At 32.9% G+C, this 20,442-nt stretch overlaps 1 long non-coding RNA gene across 1 annotated transcript; it reads left to right on the plus strand.

Moving 5' to 3' along the window:
- The first annotated feature begins 2,183 nt into the window (after nt 1-2,183).
- Nucleotides 2,184-5,103, plus strand: LOC127721562 (uncharacterized). The gene is made up of 2 exons (XR_007991309.1): nt 2,184-2,460; nt 4,773-5,103. It is a non-coding gene; the product is annotated as an uncharacterized LOC127721562 (long non-coding RNA).
- The last annotated feature ends 15,339 nt before the right edge of the window (nt 5,104-20,442 follow it).

The following is a 20,442-nucleotide window of genomic DNA, read 5'->3' on the forward strand; positions in this document are numbered from 1 at the left end:
AAAATATAATTCCTCACTAAAATATTACGTGATTTACATTCATACTCACAATCAGGAATCATTTCTTTTCATTTCATTGTACTATTGTGTCATCTAATGTCTATAACACAATCTATGATATTTTCCAAAATTATAAGAAAGTCCTTACATCACTAAAACTAATTCAAAATGAAATGCCTAAAAAGGAAGTCATCCATTTATTACAAACATTGCACTGACAATGAAACTTAGAATGTAGCACAGTGCTCTCGACCAATGAAATTGTCGGATTTGGTGTTTCTTAATTGTGAAGAATGAATGAAATCATGTTCTTAGTAAGGGATTATTCTATTGTGTATGCCTACTTACAGTTCAAAACAAAGAGTTTCTATAAATGAGTTACAAATGCCCCGAAGCACATTTATCAGCTTGAAAGAATTTGTGATTAAAACTGACTAAAAGTTGAATTTTGAAACAAACAAAAAAATCAAAATGAGATGAAGTTTACTGTGCAGTAACACTGGTACCGTTAATGTTATTATGAGAATATTAAAAACTTCAAATTAATAAAAAAAAAAAAAAAAACATATCAAAGCAATGCAAAAAAAAAAAAGAAAAAAAAAGTTTTAAAATTAAATAAAACCTACATCTTTAACTTCTACTCTTTCAAAAAATCTGATTACTGGATCCGCGGTTGGTGAGAATAGCAATTTACTTCCAATATTCTGATACAATGCATGGTATATTTGATGTTAATTAATCTACACTAAATCAATCTATTCATCTTTTGCCTTTACGGTACATGTACATCCTCATTTTATATATTCAATCTGGTCAAGTATAGGTTGTTTCATACCATGTAATGTCAAATTTCTAGGTTTGGATGATACACGAGCAAATGATTTTTTAGTGACCCCCTCCCTGTAGCCAGAGACATCAGTATAATCGTTCACACCGTCATTAACTCTACAACTCAGATGAACGATTTGAGCCATTTTAGTATGGAGTTTGGCCAGTTTATCAGTCACGACATACAGATGAATGCTTTGTTTAAAGGTACATAACTGAAGAACTAACTGTATACTTTATTCCGTTTGTTTTGACAAACTATGTAATGTTTTCGTCTTTGGAGTTACCGCCCGCTTAGTGTTTATCCGGCTGCACGGAGACAATTTTATTAGGCGGGGGATATGTAGTCCTCCCATGGTGAAGACAACCCTGCTGGATATACAAGACGGAAGATGAAGCCCCTTCTACTTATACCGTCAAATCATGCAGTCAATTTATCCTACAATTTGCTTGGGGTGATGAACTTATTATAAGTATTATGCCACACTTGCCAATTCATGCGATTCAAGCAGGAGAAGAGTTTAATGCTGTATTGATGCTTTTTCCTATTCGTTCGAACTCTGTCTCTAGCTTGATAGTATGACATCCTTGATGGAGCCCAACACACATTATTTAAGATGAAGAGGAAAGTCTGATTGACTTGTATTCAGAATGATGCATCCTGGTATGGTGAACATTCTCCTTGGTGACTGTGTCTTTGCACATTAGCATATTAAAAATCAGACCTAGAATAAGTTACTGTTAATACATGTATGCATGAATTGATTGACACTTGTCATTTCAGGGCCTTTCATAGCTTACTATGCGGTATTAGCTTTTTGCTCATTTTCGATGACATAAAGTTGTTAAATTCTGTGTCATTTGGTCTCTTGTGGAGAGTTAATTGTCTTATTGGCAATCATATCACATCTTCTTATTTTTATATAACTTAACATGTTTGACTTATCGTCCAGAATATTGCATGTAAGATCTGGCTAGACGTAAAAAACCATTCCATTCATCCACTTTTTAATTTTAATATTTGCAACTATCAAAAAGAATACAACAATCAACCATTTTTTATTCATATGCCAAGGAAGAGTGTTAAGGTGTTTCAAATATTTTCATAATTTTACAGGATTATGAGAAAAAAATTGAGTATTTGGAAGAGCGACAAAATTTTTTTTAAATCAAGATCCTTCTGAGTTACATAAAAAAATGGTTCATAGTTCTAAGGAGGGTTAACAAGTATTTACAAAAAAAAATCAAACTACATGTATACTGTTACAAATAACGTCCTCAACGGGCCCCTAATTCGTTCAATAAAATGTTGTTTTGTATTGTATTGTGTTAGGTTTTAACGACATTAGTGTGCATGAAAGAAGTCGAATATTCCGGGAAACTCATTGCGTGTACGAAGCAAGGTCATATAAATTTTATTTAATCATTGTCACGCATTTCCAATTTTAATATTACATATACATTACTACAATTTTAATATTAATCTGTAGTTGTAGCATATGTTTATTTTTTATTTTTGAAGAATTGTGAAGAATTACTATGTCAATGTTGGGATTGACAGCACTGTTTAGTGTGTTAGTTGGTATTTCGTACGGATGGGGTGATGTAATTATTTACGACAAATCAGCACAGGTATGTTTTTATGGTATTTTAATTCAGAGTTAACAGTCATGTATTTTCCTACAAATGTTCGCTGCGTAAATTACAAATAACTACATGTTCCCAAATTCAAAATAAATACATGTTCACAAATCCAAAATAACTACATGTTCACGAATTGAAAATAAATACTTGTTCAAAAATTCAAACAAAACTCTGTGTTGTTAAATGACAGCCTTTTCAGTCGATATTAAAAATATGAAAAATAACGATATGTGTGTATGTATATCTGTTTTTGAAATGCAAGTATATAAAAAGTACAGTGTTTGGCTGGAAAACGGTGTCTCATGAGCAAACATCAACGTTGAACTGTACAAACACGAAACTCCAAAAACAGAAATTTTGTCACGGTATTTTTCTTTTCAAAATCCATGTATTTAGTTTTGATGTTATATTTGTTATTCTCATCGGATTTTGTCAAATGTCTTATCGTTTGTAGTTGTAAATTTTATTTTTTTTCTGTTCTATTCTTGTGTTACGGTAAAGATAATTAATCACCCAGTTCATTTATAAGATTTAAGTTTGGGCGAACTAAATTTATACGATGTATTTGGTTTACAGTTTGATTTAGAAGAAATACCGACATAGCTTGATAATACAATTAATTATCTAATTACTACCACAATTTTATATTAATAAGTATTGTAATTTTCATTGTTATTAATACATGTTATATCAGTATTACAAACCTTATCTTGTACTCTATCCTATTTTTTGGAAATTTATAGAAATTTAAATGTGACGTCACATTGTGCGTCGATTTCTTCGGCTAACATATAATACGTTGTTCAGCTGTGCCTTTTTTATGTGCTGATTTAGGTTGTTTACGTATTCATTTTTATTCTGTAGTTAGTCACCTCATCGGTGTTAACATTTATATCTATTATATAGTCATTTTTATAAATTTACTGTTTGCAAAAGTATGAATTATTCTAAATACTAAGGATTTTCTTATCCCAGACATATAACCTTAGCCGTATTTGGACAACTTTTTGGAACTTTTGGTCCTCAATGCTCTTCATCTTTGTACTTGTTTTGGCTTTCGAACTTTTTTGATCTGAGCGTCACTGGTGGGTCTTGTGCAGACGAAACGCGCGTCTGGCATATTAAATCATAAGCCTGGTACCTTTTGTTAGCTATTATGTGTGTGTGTCTCTGTCCTGTATGTTCTCCCATTTATTTGTATTGTAGTCCTGTCATGTAATGTTGTCATTATAATGTTATATTTAACATTGCCATAAAAGCAGGAGGTTTGGCTAGCCACAAAACCAGGTTCAACCCACCATTTTGTTCTTATAAATGTCCTTTACCAAGTCAGGAAATGGCAATTGTTATCGTATAGTTTGTTTCTGTGTATGTTGCATTGTCGTTTGTTGTTTGTTCACATCAGTGTTTCTGTTGTTTCGTTGTCCAAATGTACTATATTGTATTCTTTATTTGCGTAATTCTCTGTCTGTAATGTTGTACTGTATTCATGTCATGTAATGGTGTCATTTTAGTGTTATATTTAACATTGCCATAAAAGTGCGAGGTATGGCTAGCCACAAAACCAGGTTCAACCCACCATTTTTTCTTAAAATGTCCTGTACCAAGTCAGGAAAATGGCCATTGTTATATTATAGTTCGTTTCTGTGTTTGTTGCATTTTAGTGTTGAGTTCCTGTTGTGTGGTTGTTCTCCTCTTATATTTGATGTGTTTCCCTAAGTTTTATTTAGTTTGTAACCCGGATTTGTTTTTTTTCTCAATCGATTTATGAATTTCGAATAACGGTATACTACTGTTGTCTTTAAGAAACTGATTCTTAAAGTGTATTTGAGATGCATACAAACGAAAGTATACCAACATGTAAACGTCTATTTGTGGTATACTTGCCCTTTTTGTTATTTTTGCCTGTTTTTTTCTATATCTTAATCAAAATGTTAATTTGTCGACATATACCAAGATATTTTTTGGAAATCAAGGCATTGATAACAAAATCTTTTGTTAACAAAACTAGTGATATTTCGACCGCATTGATGCTCATTTTTCTTTATCATCCATTCACTTGTAAATGAACGTTAGTCCAAAATGGCTATTTTGATCTGTTCAGATCAAGATAACCGTTTCAGATCAAAATAGATTCACTGATGAACGTGTTAAATCTCCATTTAAGTATATATTAATTTAAACTTGTGTATGTGTGGAAAAAAATTGAAACACTATGTAAAAATATATTAAGATTCATACCTAAATATATATATCAAATGATCTTACTTTAATCTATAAATACTCATTTTGTGTTTCAGGCTAAATGTAGTGAGATCACACGAAGAGCAACTAGGGACTGCAGGTGGCCCGCGGGACTAAATATGCAAGTGGATCAGGTCGCAGCTGGGGGGAAGATTGCTGCATACAAAATCCAATGGTTTAATGGTCATTGGAGTGGTTGGTACGTTCCAGGGTACAACGACATGGACGGAAAATTCAACCTATCCAGCAGAAGATGTTCAATGCCATTCAAAAAGAAAAGTCTAAGACGAATGTGGTCTTATTTCTATGATCATACGCACAAATTTATAGTGTGCAAGGCTTAAAAATGCTTGATAGAAAAAATATAATAAAAGAAATATATAATGATTACTATTATTTATTCATTTGAATACATCTTATATTGATTGTTTCTTCATTTTCAGTCAATCCTTTCCGACATAAGTTGACCTTCGAATATTGCAAAAATGAAGATTGAATATAAAAGCTTAATAATGTTTACCTTATGTTGAAAGAAAAGAAGTGGCATGTCCAATGGGTCCTTTAAAAAGTATGTTGTCCACATCTCCCACCTTGCTTGGATGGGAAATGACAAAATCCATCGAAGTTTATAGTGTAACTGAGAAAAACATGACATATACCTATATAGGAAGCTATAATTAGTCCTGGGATGACAAGAATATTAGTAACTGAATTCCCGTCTAGAGCACATGCGTTCGGTTTTTGTGTAGTTTTTTGTTGACTGTTGTTTATTTTTTCGTCTTTTTTCTCGGGCCATATTGATGTAAGTCAAGGAATACCAACGTACTGATTATCACCTAGCGCAGTTTCCTTATTTCAGCATAATTTATATTTTCGATAAACAGATTACAGCCGATTCCAATGAGTGTGTAGCTAAAGGTAATATCTTTGGTTAGCTTGCTTGCTAGCTGAACCGTGAAGTCATTGTTAGGTAAGGTATACTACCCTCCTTCCGAAATAGCCTAGTCCTACAGACAGATAGATTGGTTATCTGTCGGACTAGTCTACTCTTAATAGAGGGTAGTTTACCTAACCTAACAATGACTTCACGGTTCAGCTAGCAAGCAAGCTAACCAAAGATATTACCTTTGCCTACACACTCATTGAAATCGGCTATAACTGTTTATAATAACACATGTCTTTAATAATTTCTATTTTCGAGAATAAGCGAAACAAAGTGGAAAAAGTTAAATCACAAAAATACTGAACTCCGAAAACAATCCAAAACGGAAAGTCCCTAATCAAATGGCAAAATAAAAGCACAAACACATCAAACGAATGGACAACAACTGTCATATTCTTGACTTGGTACAAGCTTGGTAGAAAGCGTGTTTGACGTCAGAATGTAAACGTCACACAGGTAGAGATATAAAATCATATACTTGTATGTGCATCCTGTATTGATTCGTTCCAGTTTAAATCAAAATTTCTAGCTTTTTTTTTTACTTAAAGGGGCATTAGCTTCGATTGAGACTAACAATTATCATTTTTTGTCTCAAACATTTATAAAAGTGGAATATTGAAATACCTTTTCGCTTTTAGCTGATAGCTTGGTTCAATTTGTCAAAATAAGCTCAAAAACATTGACAATGTTTTGTCGGCTTGTAAGTCAAATATATAACTCATTTGAATAGGTATTGATGCACCCTTTAATTTGACCCCGTGTTATGTATGTGCTAACCTTATTATTAAAAAGTAAAGAATTTCAATATTGAAAAATGAAGCAAGGAAGCCACTTGGAAAAACAGTTTGATGTATTTGGGCTTTTGATTTTGCCATTTGACAAGTGACTTTCTGTTTTGAATTATCCTTGGAGTTCGGTATTATTATTATTTTACTTTTTAGTTTACTGATTCGTCCCACAAACTATCATTCATATGTAGGCAAAAGAGAGGCGAAAGATACCAAAGGGATAATTAAACTCGTAAGTCCAAAACGAACCGGCAATACCATGGCGAAAACAAAAAACGACCAAAAGACAAACAACAGTATACACAAATTAAAAAACTAAAGATTGACTAACAAGAACCCCATCAAAAAACCGTGGCTGATCTCAGGTGCTCCGGAAGGGTAAGCAGATCCTACTCCACATGTGACACCCGGCATGTTGCTCATGTAAATACAAACCTGTTGATAAGCTCAACTCGGTATGTCTCATTCGAGTAAAAGAGGACGGGAATGTGGTTACGACATTTGGAACATAATCGTCATCATCTGTAATACGAGGATTTACATTTAAACAAAATCTATAACATGAAGTCAAATTAACCCCGAAAAATCGACATTTCACTTTTGCACGTGCATGTCTGTCTTTTTATATTGATATGTTTGCTTATATATGTTTATATGACAGTCGGCAGCCTTCGGACGTCATTTCGATGGTTTATTAGATGGCGTCCGGTCTAAATTACAGACGAAATGCTGATATTAAATACCAAGTTCATGCATTGTAAATTGTCTCTTTTTATACTTTTTGTAATTTGAATATACCTTTCATTATATTGTAAATACAATCTGAGCATAAAAGTCGAACCGGTGATCATGAATTTGACAGCTAATATCCCTTTAAATTACAGTTATTTTCTTATTCGTTGCCTCAAACGCAAATAAAGTATTTATGAACATAAACTTAAACACATATCTATGAGAAACAGCTCGCCTAGACGAATGAGCAAAAGTGTTCTTTTTTATTCTACCAAAAATAAATGTCTTCAAATCACTTTACAAACACACTCTGACAGGCGAAAAATGCCGCTGGGTACCTCTAGCCAATGTAGAATATACACACATACAGAAAAATGCACAGTAAAACTCAGCAAAATATCGATGATAAACATAAATTAACCAAGGGTTACTGCCAGCTCCAGACCTCAATTGAACTTAAAATTAAATGATTGACTGATTGGCTGTTGTTTGCTTTACGTCCATTTGCAAATATTGTATGCATGTTAAGCCAGTAAATATAATAGGTAGTTTCTGCAAAATAGATCGACCTGGATGAAGGGCGGGATATATAGACTACCCCTGGAAATAAAAGTTTGTTGGATAAGGCGGACCCTCAAAGAGTTGGTGCAATGATTCGCTTACGTGCTCTACATGCAGTGGTAGTAAAACTCTACATACAATGTTTTGAAAGAAAAAGTAAAATAACAAAAAAACCGAACTCCAAGGAAAATTCAAAACGGAAAGTCCCTTATCAAATGGCAAAATCAAAAGCTCAACATATTGCACATCAAACGGACGCCCACTTTGGCAAATATTTTCCTAACGGTTGAAAGAAGACCCAAGTTACCGCATGGCTATACCACAGTCCCCCTGGGGCGTTTACACGAAGTCAAAAGTATTGAAAACCAATAATGCAAAAAACGTCATAGAATATCAATGTCCGATGGTTGAAAGACACAATGTTTCAAATAATTCGACACAAAGGTACTGATTTCTCTGGTAATTGCCTCGGGGACGAAACGTCTATCATCAGTTATATAGACATATAGTTGTTGTACAAACTCATCAAAGATATCAGGCTTATAATTTTAAACGCTAGACTCGCTTTTTGTATAGATAAGATAAAAGCGGCGCTCAAATCAAATCAGGTGAAAGACGAGATTAAACACGAACTTGAGGACTATTAAAAAACCAATAAATCCGAAAATTTATGCAAAATACAGGTACTGTTATCTATTTAGAAAAACTTAGGTTATTAAATAAAAATTTATTTTACCGTTGATGAGCATATGTCATGTCAACACAAATGTTGACTACTTGGTTGAAGATACCATTTGGGACGAAACGTGAACCAGCAATAGCATTGTCCTGCAGCCGGTTGTACGAACGTTGCATTAGCCTAATGGGTCATTAAGTCTTCATTACCTTAAGCCTTTATGATGCATTAGGCTAATGAAGACTTAATGACTCATTAGCCTAATGACACGTTCGTACAACTGGCTGCTGGTATATTTTAACAACTCACCACAGATGTTTATAATTTGTCTTAGGCCTCGGTGGCCGAATGGTCTAAGCAGCCGAACTACTGTATCACTAGCCAGTCAACACTGAGGTTGTGAGTTCGAATCCCGCACGGGGCAGATGCATTCGTTTCCAATCTCAATTGACTAGGATTGTCAGTTTTCCTACCAAAGGTCGGTTGTTCTCTCCTGACACTCCGGCTTCCTCCACCAATAAAAACTGACCGCCACGAAATAGCACAATAAAAGTTAGAAGTGGCGTTAAACACCAATCAATCAATCAATATAATTGGTCCGCTATTTAAGAAGCTTAGTTTGGATAAGACATTATAACAAACCAAAAACATTCATGTTACTGGAGAAGCTATTTATATTGTTAATTTGCATTTGATATGTCTTTCTAAATCAGATTTCGTCTCAGGTGGATTTTGTAATTTCCCACCAACCACGGTGGAATAACTGGACGAAGATATTTTAGAAGTCCCCTGTACTGATCCATTAGAAAACACGTGTAATTTCTTTTATACTTTAAAACCTGCATGTACGATACACGGGGAATATTGTTAAGTTACTGTATTCTGCACATATATTTATATGATGAATTTGATTTGGCGGGGATAGGATGGCCTCGGTTGGCACACAGAAATGACAAAATCATAACCAATGGTTATGTTAATAAATGAATAAAAGATGTCTTTAATTTCTTTTATTATTCATCTATTCTACCCTGCACTTTTAATCCTTGCACACTATAAACATGTGTTCATGATCATAAAAATAAGACCACATTCGTCGACGATTAAAATTGAGAATGGAAATGGGGAATGTGTCAAAGAGACAACAACCCGACCATAGAGCAGACAACAGCCGAAGACCACCAATGGGTCTTCAATGCAGCGAGAAACTCCCGCACCCGAAGGCGTCCTTCAGCTGGCCCCTAAACAAATATGTATACTAGTTCAGTGATGAGAGACGTCATACTAAACTCCAAATTATACACAGGAAACTAAAATTAAAAATGATACAAGACTAACAAAGGCCAGAGGCTCCTGACTTGGGACAGGTGCAAAAATGCGGCGGGGTTAAACATATTTTTGAGATCTCAACCCTCCCCCTATACCTCTAGCCAATGTAAAAAAAACAAACGCGCAACAGTACGTACAGTAAAACTCAGTATAAGAGAAGTCCGAGTCCGATGTCAGAATAGGAAACAAAAGAAAATAAACAAAATGACAATAATACATAAATAACAACAGACTACTAGCAGTTACTGACATGCCAGCTCCAGACCTCAATTAAACTGATTAAAAGATTATGTCTTCATCATATTGTTTTCTTTGAACGGCATTGGACAGCTTCTTCTGTTAAGGTTAAATTTCCCGTCTTGTAGCCTTGGACGTACCAACCACTCCAGTAACCATTAATCTATCGAACATTGTATGCAGCAACCTTCCCATGAGTTGCGACCTGATCCACTTGCATGTTCAGTCGCGCAAACCACCTACAGTCTCGTGTTCCCATTTGTGTGAACTCAATACATTTAGCCTGATTATAGTAAGAGCATTACCCAGTTATAAATCATAGAAATACAAATATGGATAAAAATTTGTATCATTATGATGTTTTAAATACTTCTTTTCACACGATGTGTGATAAATTAGAGCTTTAACAACATGTGCTCCATAAGAGCTTTAACACGGTGTTTGAGAAAATAAAACTTTTAAAAATGATGAAATAAAGATTTAACTTCATTGGTGCTAAAATTGAGTATTGACCCTGTGGATGCTTAAAATAAGTTTATACACGATAGATGTTAAAATGGAGGTTAAACAAATTGGATGCTATAATGGAGAAAAAAAACGATAAATACAAAAAAACTATAAGCTACAAGTGGTGCACAAAGAGAGCTTAAACACGAACGGTGCTGACATACAGCTTTCATATAGTACAGCTTAAGCAGGAGTTATCATCAAATATAGTTTGGTTACTATGGGTGCTCATTCAGAGCTCTGACAAAGCTGGTGCCAATAAAGAGCTCGTAAACAATTAATTTTGTAGTACATGCTTTACTGATTACCTTTCGAATCAAATTATCATATCTCTAAGAAATGAAACAAAAAATAGTATGTGACAAAAGTTAAACGAAGCTGACAAACAAGGCAAGATATTCATAAATAGACGTCTACATGTGTTTAAACCGTCTTTATAAAATGCTCCCGTAATCTACTTCAGGTCAAATATTTTGAAATGCTTGTTATTAAAAGTAAATTTTAAAAGGATTTTTTTCTTGGCAGATTTAAACGTTATTGTTTTGTGTCAGAATGTTTAAACTTTCATATTCACCCATGTCAAAATTATGAACACAAAATGTTTTATCTTTATTTCAAGATTTTTTTTTTATTAAAAAGGGCACTAAAATAAAGTTATTATAAATTTTGGGAAATTTCAGAAATTCAAATGTGACGTCACTTTTTTGCGTTGATCTCTTTGGCTAACACGGCTATGAATTTTTATGTGCTGGTTTATGTTGTTTTATGTATCCGTTTTTATTCTGTAGTTAGTCACCACTTCGGTGTTATCATGTATTTCTATTATATAGTCATTTTTATAAATTAACTGTTTGCAAAAGTATGAATTATTCTAAATACTAAGGATTTTCTTATCCCAGACATGTAACCTTAGCCGTATTTGGCACTACATTTTGGAACTTTTGGTCCTCAATATAATGCTCTTCAACTTTGTACCTGTTTTGGCTTTCGAACTTTTTTGATCTGAGCGTCACTGGTTAGTCTTGTGTGGACGAAACGCGCCTCTTGCGTATTAAATTTTGAACCTGGTACCTTTTGTTAGCTATTATTCGTATGTTTCTCTGTCCTATATGTTCTCCCATTTATTTGTTTTGTAGTCCTGTCATGTAATGTTGTCATTTTAATGTTATATTTAACATTGCCATACAAGCGAGAGGTTTGGCTAGCCACAAAACCAGGTTCAACCCACCATTTTTTTCTTAAAAATGTCCTGTACCAAGTTAGGAAAATAGCAATTGTTATCGTATAGTTTGTTTCTATGTGTGTTGCATTCTTGTTTTTTCACTTCAGTGTTTCTGTTGTTTTGTTGTCCAAATGTACTATATTGTATTGTTTAATTGCGTAATTCTCTGTCCGTAATGTTGTACTGTATTCATGTCATGTAATGGTGTCATTTTAGTGTTATATTTAACATTGCCATAAAAGTGCGAGGTTTGGCTAGCCACAAAACCAGGTTCAACCCACCATTTTTTTCTTAAAATGTCCTGTACCAAGTCAGGAAAATGGCCATTGTTTTATTATAGTTCGTTTCTGTGTGTGTTACATTTTTAATGTTGTGTTTTTGTTGTGTCGTAGTTCTCCTCTTATATTTGATGTGTTTCCCGCAGTTTTAGTTTGTAACCCGGATTTGTTTTTTTCTCAATCGATTTATGAATTTCGAACAGCGGTATACTACTGTTGCCTTTATTTGGCATCAATCATGAGGTTCCATTGAAAAACATACCTGTGCTGAGATGTCGTAAATCATTTTGTCATTTTGACAACTCATACTAAAAAAAAACAACCAACCCAATACTGACATAACGGTTCTTCACAAATCTTCAATAATAATAATAAAAAAAACATTAACAATCAATATGACATATCAAAATTGAAGTAATTTCTATGTTATCTTAAAATTAGGGTATCAATTTCTGAACAAGAGTTTTAAAATCTTTAGAATTTGTATTTCACATGGAAAGGATCCACATACAGAACTAATAGTAGAATGACAACATCAGTTTATATCCTAAATAAGATAGTATTTTATTCAATATGTTGGCTTTCAATACATATGGACAAGTACTTATACTTTTAGAAATGCAATGGCTTAAAATAATCTATGAAGATAACATTCTATTTATATTTGTACGAATACACAGAATGTTTAACGCACAAGGAAGATGGATACACGAAGATTTTATTTCATTGGCTTTGCAAGAAGATTGTTTTCGTACAGGGAAGACCGTTTTGTACTATTAAAAACAAAACAGGATATTCAGTTCTACCAGCGATTTTTCTTAAAATTTCGAATGAACGTATTTCATGATTTTGGGAACAAAATATGATGAACAAAATTGGGAGTTACCGACTTCGTGTTGTCACCCCAAAATGAACAATTTTTAGTTGTTATTTAAAATTTCAAATTATCTAATACTATCTAACCTACAAGCATAATTCTTTTTTCATGTTAAACAGAAGATTTGTATCTATTAATCAAAGATTCTAGAGTTTATAATTTTTGGTGTTTTGATCTTAAAAGTATCATTTATTTCATTTCATTCAAAATAATAGAATGAAAAACGTTTCCAATATTACAAAAATATCTACCAGTGAATTCTTCATAAAAAATTCAAGAAGGAAAGTTCTATTAAAGCCTCAAAAAGTATATGTAACCGACTTTCAAAAAAGGTATCAGAAATTTTCTTTCATTTGTTTTTCAGAAAAAGAGTTGCCTCTCTTCAAAACACTGAATCGGAAGTCATAGTACAAGTTTCCCGCAATTTTCGCAAGGATCGTCATATTGGAATCCGTAAAATATGCGAAAAGGGACGTTCTATTCTGCCGACCTGGAAAAAACGTCATAGAGCTTTTATGTCACAATCAAATTGCGTTAGCTAATGCGCACAAACAATAGAAAGTTTGGTCTTTAACTCTTTCAGTGCCAGGGAATATTTCGCAATTTTCCTTTTACTGCCACGCTTGTTTTTTTCTGAAGTACACAAGAGTATTTGCCGTCAGTGACGATAACAATAGACGTATTTACACTTGTATGCAAATGTATCCGCCATTACGTACAATCACACAGGTTCCCGTAAACTTTGACATCACAATTTAAAAATTTTGATGTCACAATTAAAAAGTGATTGTTGTTTGACGTCAGAAGGTTATTCGGAGTAGATAATAAGGTCATTCGGAGGCAAAATTCAGCTAAATACCAAAAGTGTAAATACGTTTATAACGTCGCGTCATAAGATTTTGCGTAAAAGGGTACGACGTCTTTCAGTGATTGCATTTGAACGGCAATTTTGAGAAGTTTTGCTTCCGTATACGTAGAAGTAAATTGTACTTTTTCGGTAATAATTTTATTAACAATCTCAGGGGCATAGGTAGGTTTTAACTTTTTTTATTTCTTTTTAAATTCGAAGAGATGGTTCCACAGCGCTCAAACAAACAGTTGATAGTTGAGCTTCCTCGTGGGGTTTTTGATTATGTGATTACTTGGAGGTTTTTTTGTGATTATTTGATTACCAGACCAAATATTTCATGATTATTTGATTATTTGATAATCTAGGAGTGTATTTTTATACGCCCGTTTACGGGACGTATTATGGGTTACCGTTGTCTGTCCGTCCGTCAGTCGTCAACATATCGGATATTACCTCAAAAACGCTTGAACCAACTTGCATAAAACTTTGGTGAATTGTTAATATCTTTTTTTATATAAATTTTAGATTTTACGTTTCCGAAAAAAGAAATTTACCAAATCAAAAACTATTATCTTCGAATCGTGCTGCAAACAAAAGTTTCTATAAAATTTTTTGTGAAAAATAAAAGCGGCAAAATCAAGAGAACTAAACACTCTGCGGTCTTTATTTTGTCAGATATGTTTTTTTTATTTTTTGAAAGAGAGAATGTATACTAGATAGAAATTCGATTTAAAATGCATATGTATCCTTTCGTTCGTATGTTATGTATAATTGGCAGTGGTTTGGTTAAATTCTGGTAAACTTTACATTAATTAAACAGAGAAAATTCGACATTTTCCTGCGATTAAAAAACCAATAAATATAGTTTTTTTAATGACAGCATAAAAAGGACACTTTATATCATATTTACTTTGATGTTCTAAAAGTAAACTTGCATTCACTGTCCTTTCTTTTCTCGTTATTGGAGAAAAACAGATTTTTCCTATATTAACTGAACTAAACAAATGAAGCACCATTTCTTTCCATACATAGCATTTTTTTATAAAATAAAATCTTAAAATGAATCCCCAAGTTTAAGAGAAATTTTCGTTTTTGTGGCGGCAATGTGGATTTCAACCAAACAATAGTCAAAAATCAAAAGTAAGTTATTTTCAAATTGGTCATTACAGAAAAATAAGATCAAAATTTTAACATCGTACTAATTTTTCATTGTTTTTAGGTGAAAAGATTCACGCGACTTTCGTTTTTGCAACATTTTTATGCCCCGCCTATAGGGGCATTGTGTTTTCTGGTCTGTGCGTCCGTTCGTTCGTCCGTCTTTCCCGCTTCAGGTTAAAGTTTTTGGTCATTGTAGTTTTTGATGAAGTTGAAGTGCAATCAACTTGGAACTTAGTACACATGTTCCCAATGATATGATTTGTTTAATTCTAATGTCAAATTAGAGTTTTGACCTCAATTTCACGGTCCACTGAACATAGAAAATGATAGTGCGAGTGGGGCATCCGTGTAGTGTGGACACATTCTTTTTAATTTTTGTGTTGACAAATTGATTTTTTTTAGAAGTTTTTGTTGATGTTGATGACCCCAGTAACATTGTGTAAATTTTTTGACTCATTTCAAGCACTTATAAAGCAGCCATAGATTTGTGGGTTTTCAAATATTTCCTTATTTTTTTTGTGCAGAATATTCATTATAATTTCCATTTTCTAAATTGGACGGTATATAGTGTTAGGGGAGGGGTTCATCCGTCCGTTCTTTCGTTCATTGGTCTTTCGTGAACATTTCTAAGAATCTTACTCGTGTGATGTTTTTTGTATACCTTCATATGTATGCTTTTTCCCAATGATATGATCTTTTTAATTCTAATGTCAAATTAGAGTTTTGACCCCAATTTAACGGTCCACTGAACATAGAAAATGAAAGTGCGAGTGTTCTTTTTCATTTTTGTGTTAACAAATTGATTTTTTTAGAAGATTTTGTTGATGTTGATGACCCCAGTAACATTGTGTAAATTTTTGGACTCATTTCAAGCACTTATAAAGCAGTCATAGATTTGGCTGATGTGATCATAGGTACATGTACTTGGGGACAGGACGATTTATTTTTACCTTCCCCTATTTTCTAAATAATATATACATCAGTAACAGCTGTGGATAGTAAACATGGAATTGATAGTAAATAGCAAATACAAGACTTAGTCATTTATAGTATATTTATCATTTTATGTTCTTATAATACAGAAAAAACGCGAAAATAATTGAAATTAATAGAAAACGATAACACAATGGATTTTGGAAAAAAAGGGAGATGGCCAAAAAAAAATTGTCCTGTCCCCAAGTACCTATGGATATGATGACAGAGAGTTATAATGATGGTCGAAAAACTTTAAAAGTATGGAAATATGTAGCTTTTTAATCTTATGCGCCGTATGTTTATCAATGCATACACATTGTATACCAATAAAACACATCAGATAACCTTAAACTGTCAAGATTAGCTTTCACGCAACAGCTTATTGAGGATCTCGCCAAAGACCACATGATGCAAAGAAACGAAAATCAAGACAATTTAGACAAAATAAGAATACAAATGGATTAAGGAAGTTTCCCGGTCACCGAGAGAAAGACTGAGATGTATGTTCAGACAGGAATGGTTACGGGGATCGAAGGAGGAGTAGGACAGTGTGTCGAGTATGCAGTAAGGGGGTGCGCCGGGATTGTAAAGATAATCATTAGTGTAATGTTGAATCTTGATTAAAAATATATTTTTTGTTTCTGATAACAAAACCGTTTTTATTGTAATACCAGGTATCGTTTTAAAATGGAGAAGAGAGAACATAAGACAACCCACCACACCTACATGAATAAATGATTGATAATGCATCAAATCCCCATCCCTCCCATAAAGATGGCTCTGTAGGATCACGACAAACACTTTAATACTCAACTTTACTTTTCCCTAGATGGTATTTTTAATTGATTTTTCGGTTATTCTGGTATTTCAATTCGCTCTTCGAACGTTTTTAGGCTTCTTGTGTGTTTGATAATTCCATAATTCGGATCTGGACCACTACTGAAGATTCATTATTTGATGAAACGTGCACATACAGTGCAACAAAATTGGTTTCAGTAATTAAACATTTCGACTGCTATCATTAATGAGTGAAACTTCTCCATTTCTTTAATATGATTTTTTTTTTATATAAAACAAAACAGAAAAATCAGCAGAAAGTCCACAAATTGAAAACAAATTGAAATAATTTATATATATACTCTATAAAAGTATGGCCGACGCAACTAAAATGAAATTCGAAAGCACTTTGCATGCATAACGTTACGTTTTGTTACGGCACAGTTCTTGAATAATAGATGTAATTCAGCTTACAAAAAAAAAAGATGTTAGAAACCCAATGGTTCTTTTCAGTTTAGGAAGGCAATTATGTTTATCATGGCCAAATGTAATGAAATGATTATCACTGGTAGGCTACTAATATATAGCCGATAGGAATGAGATGCATGTGTGGATCAATCAATTTTGAACGTCTCACTGGGAATCTTCAAACCCTTACTAGGACGAGAACATGCTATTGAAATGCATTAACTATGAGTGTTATGGATTAACAGACTGTCAAACAATTTTTCAATTTATGGGATGAAAGTCCGCAATATCTTCAATATTATAACTTCGCATGTGATTGCGCCTCTAAACTAGTTTTATTTAAACGCCATTGATGAGTTCAATGCAGAAAAAACACTCGTTCGGCGTGATAAATTATAATCTGGGGCCTGTTTATCGAAGCAGTCTTAGGACTATGACGTGTCCTAAGACCAACTTAGGACATATCTTAGCCCTAAGTGGGTTTATCAAACATGTCACAACTTAGGAAAATCCTAGGAATTGTCCTAACTTTAGGATACCAATTTAGGTGTCTTAAGATGGTCTTAGGATGGTCCTAACTTGAGGATATATTTAGGATGGTTATAAGGATGGTTATAAGGGGGGCTAGGATGAAAATTTTGTCCAGCTTTTTTTTTGTAATCTCTGTCCTTCCTTTTTATTTTTCACTCTATTCGGTCCTTTTTTTTACTTTATCCTGACTTTTTTTTACATATATAGTCATGCTGCCATTTTGTTTACTCCAAACTCCTGTCCTGCCTTTTTTTCAAATTGTCAAAATGCATCGTCCAGTAGAGTCTGTAGTTTTGCATCGGTAAAATTCGAATTTCGTCTCTTGCTCATATTCACACGTATTTTATTTTCAGTAATAAAATAGTTGAAGCACTCAGTATTTATATAAAAGATGCACGAGATTTGCCTTTGAACTTTTAAGTATGAAACCGTGACACTTCAGCTCACTCTTTTACCAATTATATATTAAATTTTAACTATTTACAATTAGTTTGTTCAATTCTTATATAAAACGTAGTTATGTTTTTGTCTTATGTTTTGTTTCATGGAGTTTAAATGTACAATTATGATATAAAAAATATTTATTACCTTTTATTTAAAACTAATAATTGTTTTTTAATTATTAATCTTTTTTTAAATTATAGTTATAGGTTAAATTTGATACAGTATTTTCATGTTTTTCATTTTTAATTTGCTATTTTTATTTTACGCCAATACTTAGGACAGCGGTTAGAACACCCTAGCTAAGATAATCCGAAGATAGCTTCGATGTGCATGCTGAGACATGTCGTAAGTCGGTCCTAACTTTATCCTAATTTCTGTCCTAAGAAATTCTTAAGACCAATCTTAGGACAGTTTCGATAAACAGGCCCCTGGTATCTTTAGGATACAATACTGATTTCCGAGCTCGATTGTACTCATCTTTTCCCATCACATACAGGTAATGTCAAAACAAAAGTGATAGGGTACCTTTTAACAGGTCAGGATCACTACATTTCCTGACGTCAGTATATACGTTTAGATTTCATATTAGAGGAATATAATAATGGTAACATTAAAAATCATATATCTGTTGTGGCTAAAAGCATAAAAATACATATGAAGCAAACGAGACAATAAAAGGAATTAAATCCGAAAGTGACCTGTTTCGTGCAGAATAAAGGAAAACAAAATATTTGTATCCAATAAATGAAAGAAATATAATAGGTTTTTAGCTAACGCTACAATTTTTACAAAACATACCAAAGTTCACGTCCTTGTCGCACTTAAAATTGGATATCATCTAAAATGATTTTATTAATATTGGCAAATATCCATGTCCGTTATAAATATAAAAAATTCCAATATCTACAATATGAGAAAATAAACTTTGCAAAATCGAAAACAAAACGAAACTACAGCTTCTTGAAATGATTGAAGAAAATATTGCTTCATTGCCTTCAGAACAAAGGAAACAGTTTGGGATAGAAAAAAACTCCAAAAAACCTGAAATATGCCAAAATATTAATTCTAATAGATTTTGTTGACATTGTCAGATTAGAATTAAGAAATGTCTTGGACAGTTTCACTGAATTTTGATAGTTGATATAGATATCATACATGCACTGTACCTGTCAAACTATAAATATATGAATATTACACAGAATTTTATAGTAAATATCTCTTTTCAAGAAAATGGAAAACCAATACTTTTGAAAGTTGTTTATGTTTGTTTCTAAGAGTCAAGGTAAAAAATACATACTCTTTCTCGATTTAAACATGTTAAATGACTTTTTTAATTATAGAAGTAGGTACAATATCATTGCATCAATTATGTGAAAAGCTGGCACATTTTAATGACCCCAACATATATTAGACACACTCTAAGTCTTCCCCTTTTTTACGAACACACTCAAAATTCCAGGATCCCTTATGTTTTAACTATCCGAATGAAAGTTCATCTTATGGGTAATGTGTGTTTCGTTGCTGTCTTGTGGAAACAGAAACTTTATATCACAGACTATAAATGTAGATACAAAATATGAAAAAATAAGCGAAATTGTTTATCCCGCATGCTAATTTATGCATATCCATATAAGGAAGTGTTCCCGACCTGTTTAATAAAGTGGACTTGATTGTATGAATAATTCAAGGATAACTTCAATGTGAAAATTAGTATACCAATTATACTATTTGTTTATAAAATCTAACGAAAAAGCATATTATAATTAAATATTAAAACAATATGTCAAAATTAGACTTTTGAATGTAGATGAAAGTGAATTTTTATATTTACATGTAGGTAATGTGACAGAAAGGGTAATTCCTTGGCTTTTCTGAACTGATTTTGGGATGTTGCATTCAATAATTGGAACAAACCGTCCAGTTAATCGCAAAAATAAAACTCGCCCAACAATAACAAAGTTAAGCCACTCAAAAATGAATGGAAAAAATGTTTTAAGTTTTATATTATTCTGCATCTTGTGTCATACATATATCAGCAACCGTGACACATGATGAAACCAACGATAGAACATTTGAAAATCCATAAATAAACTCAACTGTTGTGCAAAGATAGTCTGTTACTGCATATATCCAATTAGCTGTCCCCTTGGTGTTCATTATAAGTATAAAAAAATGTTTAACCCAAAAAATCAATCGTTCTGGTCCGCTGCTTCAAGACGGCTATCTCTCTCGAGATTGATAACGGAAACGGCCTAAATATTGTGGGCTATAATGCGATAAGTCTTTTATTTGAGGACGTCAAGAACGATTGACCGGCTTTGGCAAATGATTTGGTTGAACTACGTTACAGAACTCGTTATGATGTACATAACC

The sequence above is a fragment of the Mytilus californianus genome, unplaced genomic scaffold (genome assembly GCF_021869535.1).
Source record: "Mytilus californianus isolate M0D057914Y unplaced genomic scaffold, xbMytCali1.0.p SCAF_12, whole genome shotgun sequence".
NCBI lineage: Eukaryota > Metazoa > Mollusca > Bivalvia > Mytilida > Mytilidae > Mytilus > Mytilus californianus.